The sequence below is a fragment of the Myotis yumanensis genome, unplaced genomic scaffold (genome assembly GCF_028538775.1).
Source record: "Myotis yumanensis isolate MYYU_CA2020_CCGP unplaced genomic scaffold, mMyoYum1.0.hap1 SCAF_6, whole genome shotgun sequence".
NCBI classification, from domain to species: domain Eukaryota; kingdom Metazoa; phylum Chordata; class Mammalia; order Chiroptera; family Vespertilionidae; genus Myotis; species Myotis yumanensis.
The window spans coordinates 3,482,322-3,491,779 of NW_027223757.1; positions in this window are offsets into that span (position 1 = coordinate 3,482,322).

Here is a 9,458-nt window from a genome sequence, read left to right on the forward strand (position 1 = left end):
GGAGATCTAAACCAGAACTTGGTTGGAGTTCCTAACCAGAACTTCGCTGGAGATCCTGGAGGGAGAACCTCGCTATGCTGATGAATTGAAACCAGTTTCCATGTCATTCATTCTTCGCCGACTCCGTCCACACCTTTGGGGATCCCTGGACCTGCTGGGGTTGGACCCCGGCATCTGGCGCCCGAACAGGGACCCCTAGGTAAGGCCCCCCCCACCCCCCCGCACTCGGGACGGATAGGACTCCACCGTAGAAAGAGGGTGGATAGTCTTTGCTGACTCCGTCCACACCTTTGGGAACCCCTGGAAAAGGATTCCCCTAGGTAAGCCCCCCCATTGAGAACCCCCACATTCGGGACGGATAGGACTCCACCAGGGTGCTACAGACCCCCCTATAGAGGATAAGTCGGGTTAAGAAGGTGGATAGTACAGAACTTAGATTGAGAAGATGTGCCATACTGAGTCCAAGAAAGAAGACTCTGTATTGATCCTTAGATTGAGAAGATGTGCCATACTGAGTCTAAAGAAAAAAGACTCTGTATTGATCTTTTAACACATATGCTTGCTAGCAGAGGAGTTAAGGTTACTCCCAGTCAGATGGAATGTTTTATACAAGAAGTGTGTCCATGCTTTTCTGAGGAAGGAAAGGTGCCGGAAAGGTAAATGTAAAGGCATGGGAGAAGGTAGGCCCAAGGAGCCTTATCCTTAACCCCACTGCAGCCTTTCCACCCTGGAAAAGTGCAGGATTGGCAAGCTCTCCCTGGGGTGATAGATCAGGACTCAGGTAATAGCGGAAAGCGCCAATCCTACTCTTAAAATGGATACAAGAGAGCATTTGGGGTTTTTCTTTTTAATGCCTGCTTTGGATTGAGTAAATGCATTACGTGCGTCACCACAATGGACCCAGAGAAGCTCCTTGTCTCATCGTTCAAAGACTTAGAGTTGCCCCGATGACAGAAAAGTGGAAAAAAGAAGAAAAGAAAGGCTATGCAAGGGACTGAGATGCCAACATGGGGTCAGCTGAAGAAGTTAACAACTGAGGCCCAACAGATGGTAGAAAATCAAGAAGTGGAAGCTACTCTCTCAGCCAAGTCTGAGGACTCTGAGTAAATCAGCAAAAGAAACTTTCATTTAGCAGAAACTCACTTATTTCATCAAATGGAAAGACTTACTTACAGGAGCCTGGAAGGGACCTGATGTACTTTTAACCTGGGGAAGAGGAGATGCTTGTATATTTCCACAAGATGCAGACTCACCTGTGTGGATTCCAGACCTTCTAATCCGACCTTACATCACACCACCCTCCATCTCCGCCTCATCCTCCTCCCCGGTATCATCCATATCGGCCAACCCAGAGGACACAGCTGACTCCTCCCCGTACACTGACATCACCATCAAGCACGGTCCTGATGGACCCTTTAATGCAGCCTTTCAACTCGCTGACGCTTCGGGAAGCCTATCACCAGTGACGCTGCCCGCTAGCCAGACCAACAAAGACAACCAAACCCCCGACTTGAGGACAGCTGAAATCCCTTGACTGAAGAGGCCAGCAACCTTCTACAGGAACAAGGCTCCTTGTGCACTCCATCCACTATGTTTATAGCTATGCTTGTTGTCATTGCTTGCCAGTCTTCTTCTGAGTCTTAATCAGCCCAATCTGAGAGGTGGCCGCTGATTTGCATGCGCTATCATTTAAAAAATAAAAAAGGGGGAATTTGCCGGGAGCCGGTCCATCCTTGCTGTTTCAAGGGACCTGGCATATATAGCATACTGTTCTTAATATGTTTGCTCCCTTTAGCGCCATGTGTTTTAACCAAGGTCACCTCTCCGAGAAAGGTTGTTTCCCCAGGTGGGGATCTTTCCTTGAGGTTAGGGAGGGGATACAACCCCTTAATTAAGTGCCAGGCGGGTAGTTAAGCTACATAATCTTTAGTCCCTGGAATGGAGATAAGAAACGCCCTAACCTTTGTAATAGAAATTGACAGGATTAAAATCGGCTGGTATAAATACGGATGTAACAAGACAATAATCATCAGATCCACATCAGCTCCTCATCAGCTCCTCATCAGCTCCTCATCAGCTCCTCATCAGAACCTCATCAGAACCTCATCAGTTCCTAACCAGAACTCCGACCAGAACTTTGGCTGGAGATCCTGGCTAGAGGTCCTGACTAGGCTGCTGATCAACTGAAGGCTGTCTTCGTGTCATTCCTTCTTCGCCGACTCCGTCCACACCTTTGGGGACCCCCGGACCCGCTGGGATTGGACCCCAGCATTCCCACTTGGATGGTTGACAGCCGTGAATGTTGTCTTCCGCAGATGTGATGTCCAAGGCGATCAGCATCATCCTCACTCACAGGCGAAATGACGCCAATGACGCCAATGATGCCAGTGGGAATCGCAATGACTCTAAGGACGATTCTTCAGGTGGCAAGTCCCTTCGTCACAGTATCGGTTAATCCGGGCATTTGGGGAATTTGCTCAGGAGAGAAATGTGAAGTTGAGCCTCTAAAATCCAGCTCTGTGCTCATTTTTGAGATGAGTATCAGCCTTTCAGGAAAGGCAACCCTAACAACCATGAGGAATGGAAGCTGCTCCAGATGTTACTGAACGAACAGCTGGGCGGTGCACCCTCCTCACGGGGACAGTCCAAAGTGTTAGGATGTTAAAGAAAGATCAGGTAACAGGAGCTCACCTGTAGGAATCCACCAGACACGTGGACTTCTTAAAGGAGCGCCTTTTAACTTTTAAACAAGAAGCGAGGGTTTTAGTCAGGGCTGTGTGTACAGGCGCACCGAAGTGCGGAGAACCAGTCTGGGGCCTGCTGAACTTTGAGCCCCAAGGGCACCCGGCTGAGCCACTTGATTGGCAGCTCCCTGCTCCAGGAGAAAGCAATCTGGGCAGCAGATCAGAGTTTTGCCTGTGTCTTTCATTTCTTTCCTTTTTCACGAGAAGTTAAACATGCTTAGGTCTCTGTACTCAAAGAGGAGAAAAGGGGAGGGAGATGGGGAAGAAGAAAGGAAAGGGAAGGGAAGAGAAGGGAAGGGAAGAAAGCAGGAAGAAGGCTCACGTTCCTACAACCACATCCCCCCGGGCACCGCCCCTCCTCAGCCAGCACAATTCAGCAGCACTTGCCACTCTGCACAACTTGACAGGTCACTAGAGACCATCCATCTAGCTAATCCAGCCATAAGACTTGGTTCTCTCCTGACTTCCTAGCAGCCTTAGATGTTATTAAACTCTCCCTCCTGCCCTAGCTGGTGTATCTCAGTGGATAGAGCATCGTCCTGCAGACTGAAGGGTCCCGGGTTCGGTTCCAGTCAAGGGCACATGCCGGAGTTGTGGTCTCCATCCCCAGTAGGGGCCGTGCAGGAGGCAGCCGATCAATGATTCTCATCATTGATGTTTCTCTCTCTCCTTTCTTCCTCTCTGAAATCAATAAAAATAAATAAACAAAATAAAAAACACTCCCTCCCCCCTGCAGCACGTCGGCCCCAGGCCCACTGCTCGGCCTCGCGGTGGGTCCTTGGCCGGTGCGCACTCCTTCCGTGTGGGCACCCACAGGGCTCTGCCCAGACCCGCCTCCTCCTCTGCAGACTCTCCCACAGCTCTGGCTTCAATACCAGGAGCCATGGCTGCGCAGCAAAGGTCCCGACCCCCGCAGCCTCCGAGCTCACGAATGCTCGCCTCCGGTCATCACGGAGCAGCTCTGAGCCTTCTCGTCTCGTGTCCCCTCGCCTGCCATCCCCTCTCACCCCCGAGGCCTGCCTGCCTTCTCCCCCTCTTTCTCCCACCTCGGCGTGGCCGGCGGAATAGTTGTGTGTTTGTTTTCACCTCCTCAGCTCATCCCCCTGTTGGTGGAACAGAAACTAGAATGTCCCGGCCACTTTCACACCCGTCATCACGTTTGCACTGTTGTGCTGATTTTTAACAGAGAAAACCAAGGTTTGCAGAGTGAACTCCCACAAAATAGAGCAAAGGCAGAATTCAGTGAGGGGGGCAGGGTCTGGGGGGAGGGGGAGGGAGGGGTGGGCTGGGAGAGGTTGATGGGGGAAAAGGAGGACCTATGCAATACTTTCAACAATAGAGTTTTTAAAAAAGGCAGAATTCAAGTCCACGTCTGTCAGAGTCTAACGCTGACTGTGTTCCCATCTGGCCGCGCTGCTTTTTTCTCGCTCAGACACTGGAGTTTAGACTAGAAGAAAGATACCACCCGTGAGAGGCAGGGCTGGGATGCAGACCTGGGCCTGCGGGCCTGCACCAGGGTGCTGAGCCTCTTCCATATTTGCCTATTTCTCCTCCACATCTTTATCAGCATTCGTGATGAATTTCCCGAGTTCTTGGCTCTCCATTTGCCCAAGAGGGACTGGGCAGGGCCCCAGGAACGCCATGGATCACGGCTGTCACCCGCTCCGGGCTCCCACGCCTTAGGGAGGGTGCTCCTTATCGCTCTAGATGGTAAATGGCCACCGCCTGCATTCTTGAGTCAACGGCGTCAAAAATATATAAAATAGGATTTCCACCCCCAGACGAGGCCTCGCAGCTGGCCCCGGGGAATTTGTGAGCAGGGCTCCTCAGGTCCGGGAAAGGCTCGTTCATCTCGTCTTCAACAGGCGAAGCCACAGCCCCCAGCGATCACAGGCACCTCCTAGCCTCGGCTTCGAAAAGGACTCTGAACAGAGTGGACAGAGGCGAAGAGCACACTGGGTGTCGCCATGGGGTAACGACGCCTCTGTCCTCTCCTCTTTTCTAAGCAACGGTGAGAGCCTTTCCGGCCCCCAACCCCCCCGGATCTGCTGGGGGGGCTGCAAGGCCGTGAGTGCTGGCCACGGGCTCCGCCGGCTGCAGACATTAATGCTGGCGGGACCTTCTCGAAGGAAACCAGGGGCGGGGACCCCGCTCCAGCAGCCACACAGCCACAACTCTGTAGGAAGCGTCGCGGGGACTCATGCTGCTTTCGTCAATCTCTAAATCCCCCCCATGCCCTGTCCTCAGCGACGGGCCATCCGAGCCCAGACTTGGCACAGATGCCCGTGGCGCTGCCAGGGGCGGGCCCTCGGGCTGAGCACAACCAGGGCCCTGGGACACCGGAGCCTTGGAGAACTCTGCGCCCCTGCGAGCTGTCCCCTTGGGGGCTGGTGCCCCACACAGGACAGGGAGAGAGGCCGAGGGCCCGGCTCCGTGCCACATCCTCCTCGTCCTCCTCTTCACTCTCCCCAGCGTCGACCTCGAACCCGTGCTTTAGATAGGCTGCTCTCTTTCCAAACAATTAATTAAAATAATATATGCACGTAAAAAATTAAACAATGTGGAAGGAAATATGGGGAACAGCAGTCCTCCGTCTAACCTTTCCCATCCCTGGGGCCCCTCCAGGGCTGTCCCCTTCATGATTTCCATCGTCAGTCCCACTGAAAGCTACCCCGGGACCTGCGACACGTGAAGCCTGGGCTTCTATTTCCTGTTTGGCAACGCTTTTTTTCTTCAATCCTCTCCTGAGGATATGTTTATGGACTTTCAGAGAGAGAGGAAGTGGGTAAGAGAGAGAGGGGTGGAGGGAGAAGGAGAGGGAGAGAGAGAGAAACATGATGTGAGACAGACACATCAATTGGTCTCCTCCCGCACACACCCTGACCGGGGCTGGGGATTGAACCTGCAACCCAGGTACGTGCCCTTGACCAGGAATGGAGCCCTCCACCCTTTGGTGCGTAAGCTGGTGCTCTAACCACTGAGCACCCCAGCCAGGGCTTGTTTAGCAACTCATTGACTCTCTTCTGCAAAAGATACACATTTCCCCCATAACCCTCTACGTATTTCATGACTACAGAATAATTTTTAGCTCTTCCTTATTTAAATGACGTTATTTATCTCTACTTCTTGTTCGAGAAACCTCGGGCAGTGTCTCCTGACTCACCCACGGAGGAATATCCGCACCCCCCATCCCTGATCACCCCTCCTTTTCTCTTCCCTCAGTCACAAGTGCAAGGACCTCCACTGTGGACGCCGGGGCGGACGACTCCCAGATGGTGGAATAAACCTCGCTGACTCTCGGGCGTCCCCCTCACACGTCCATCGCCAGCCGAGTCTGTCAGCGGGCTGCTCCCCCATCCTACCTGCAGTCATTGCTTGTTTGCTGTTCACTTTTGCACCCATTTGCTCTGAGATAAAGTCCCAAATAAAACATCAGACAGCAAGGAGTGGAGGGAACGGTACCGGAGGCCCAGCTCCTGGAACAGTGTGTGTCGGTCTCCCGTGGCTGCTGTAACGAATGGCCACGAGACGCGTGGCTCACACCAACAGGAACCTGTTCTCATGGCTGGGGAGACCAGAAGTCCACAGTCGAGGTGCCAGCCAGGCCTTCCTCCCCGCTGTGGCTCTGGGGGAGATGCTGTCCCTCACCCCTCCTGTATTCTGCGGGCCGCAGCATCCCTTGGCTGTGGCCGCATCCCTCCATTCCTGCCTCTGTCTTCACGTGGCCTCTCCTCTCCTCTGTCTCCTCTGTGTCTCCATAAGGACACCTGTCGCTGCAGGTCGGGCCACCTGGATAATCCAGGAGGATCTCCTCTTGAGGTCCTTACCTTCGTGGCTTCTACAAAGATGCTTTTCCCAAATAAGGTCACAGTCCCTTGAAGGGCTGGCATAGGGACGTATCTTGGGGGGGGGGGGGGGGGGGGGGTACCATCCAGCTCACTGCTCTGCTCCTGGAAAAAGACATCTCGATATAGAAACGAAGGAAGGGTGCTCTGCCCTTGTCCTCTAAAAATAGGAGCGGGAAGAAAGCAAACATGTGGAGCCTCTTGCCCAAAGCAGGGCAGGGACTTGAACACGCTCTCCCTTTCCAGGCCCGCAAAGAGCAGCAGATTATGTTCTCGGCTCGCCTTCCATTCCCATGGAGGTCTGTGTTCCTCATTTCCCCGGGGAACAGAACTCCCAAAATAACCGGGAAGGTTGTTCTTGTGGGATTGCCAACCTGCCTCACAGGAGACCTCCTCCGATCCCATGATGGGCGATTCCTCGCCAGGACGGATCGGGCCCACCCGGAAACCCTCTGGTCGCACCCACAGCCCAGCACCCACTCTCAGACACCTCCACTGGTCGCTGGTCCCTGAGCATGAACCAGGCCCCAGGGGCCAAGTCACTGTATAGAGTCAACAGAAAGACACCAGCCAGCAAACAGCTGAGAGGCCCTGGCGGGTCCTGGGGAGGAGGAGCACTGGACCGGGAGTCCACAGCCCGCCCCCCACAGCCCGCCCCCCTGCACCCCACAGCCCACCGCCCCCCACAGCCCCCCCCCTGCACCCCACAGCCCCCCCCCCGCCCCCGACAGCCCGCCCCCCGCCCCCCACAGCCCCCGCCCCCCACAGCCCCCCCCCATGCACCCCACAGCCCGCCCCCCCCCGCCCCCCACAGCCCGCCCCCCACAGTCCCCCCCCCCGCCCCCCACAGCCCCCGCCCCCGTCCCCGCCCCCGCCCCCTCACCCCACAGCCCACCCCCGCCCCCGCCCCCCACAGCCCGCGCCCCCCGCCCCCCACAGCCCCCCCCGCCCCCCACAGCCCGCCCCCCCTGCACCCCACAGCCCCCCCGCCCCCCACAGCCCGCCCCCCCCCGCACCCCACAGCCCGCCCCCCCCGCACCCCACAGCCTGCCCCCCTGCACCCCACAGCCCCCCCCGCCCCCCACAGCCCGCCCCCCCCCGCCCCCCACAGCCCGCGCCCCCCCGCCCCCCACACCCCCCCCCGCCCCCGCCCCCGCACCCCACAGCCCGCCCCCCCCTCGGCCCCCACAGCCCGCCCCCCCCCGCACCCCACAGCCCCCCCCCGCCCCCCACAGCCCGCCCCCCCGCACCCCACAGCCCGCGCCCCCCCCCACAGCCCCCGCCCCCGTCCCCCGCCCCCCACAGCCCCCCCCCCGCCCCCGCCCCCTCACCCCACAGCCCGCCCCGAGCCCCCCCGCCCCCGCACCCCACAGCCCCCCCCCCGCCCCTCACAGCCCGCCCCCCCCCGCACCCCACAGCCCACCCCCCCCGCCCCCCACAGCCCGCGCCCCCTGCACCCCACAGCCCCCCCCCGCCCCCCACAGCCCACCCCCCCCGCCCCCCACAGCCCGCGCCCCCTGCACCCCACAGCCCCCCCCCCGCCCCCCACAGCCCACCCCCCCGCCCCCCACAGCCCGCCCCCCCCCGCACCCCACAGCCCACCGCCCCCGCCCCCCACAGCCCGCGCCCCCTGCCCCCCACAGCCCCCCCCGCCCCCGCCCCCGCACCCCACAGCCCGCCCCCCCCCTCGGCCCCCACAGCCCGCCCCCCCCCCGCACCCCACAGCCCCCCCCCGCCCCCCACAGCCCGCCCCCCCCGCACCCCACAGCCCACCCCCCCCCGCCCCCCACAGCCCGCGCCCCCGCACCCCACAGCCCCCCCCGCCCCCCACAGCCCGCGCCCCCCGCCCCCCACAGCCCCCCCCGCCCCCGCCCCCGCACCCCACAGCCCGCCCCCCCCCTCGGCCCCCACAGCCCGCCCCCCCGCACCCCACAGCCCGCCCCCCGCCCCCGCCCCCCACAGCCCGCCAAGCAGTGGCGACACTTTGAGTCAATCAATTTCTCCCCTGAGGCTGTTTCCTCCCCTGTAAAGTCCAGACGCCACCTGACCCTCACTTTCTCCCTGGGCCCTCTTCCCTCCCTCCCTCCCTTCCTTCCTTCCTTCCTTCCTCCCTTCCTTCCTTCCTTCATTTCTTCCTCCTTCCTTCCTTCCTCCTTCCTTCCTTCCTCCCTTCCTTCCTTCATTTCTTCCTCCTTCCTTCCTTCCTCCTTCCTTCCTTCCTTCCTTCCTTCCTTCCTTCCTTCCTTCATTTCTTCCTCCTTCCTTCCTTCCTCCCTTCCTTCCTTCCTTCATTTCTTCCTCCTTCCTTCCTTCCTTCCTTCCTTCCTTCCTTCCTTCATTTCTTCCTCCTTCCTTCCTTCCTCCCTTCCTTCCTTCCTTCCTTCCTCCCTTCCTTCCTTCTTCCTTCCTTCCTTCCTCCCTTCCTTCCTTCATTTCTTCCTCCTTCCTTCCTTCCTCCTTCCTTCCTTCCTTCCTTCCTTCATTTCTTCCTCCTTCCTTCCTTCCTCCCTTCCTTCCTTCCTTCATTTCTTCCTCCTTCCTTCCTTCCTCCCTTCCTTCCTTCCTTCCTTCATTTCTTCCTCCTTCCTTCCTTCCTCCCTTCCTTCCTTCCTTCCTTCCTCCCTTCCTTCCTTCCTTCCTTCATTTCTTCCTCCTTCCTTCCTTGCTTAACTCCTTCCTTCCCTCCTTCCATTCTTCCTTCCTTCATTTCTTCCTTCCTTCCTTCCTTCCTTAATTCCATCCTTTCTTAATTCCTTCCTTCCGGCAGCAGTTGAAGCAGAGCCAGGCACCAGCACGAGGCCCAGGCCTGATTAGTCTCCCTCCGGGCGGCTTTGACACCCCACCCACCGTCTCGGAGCTTTGTGGGGTC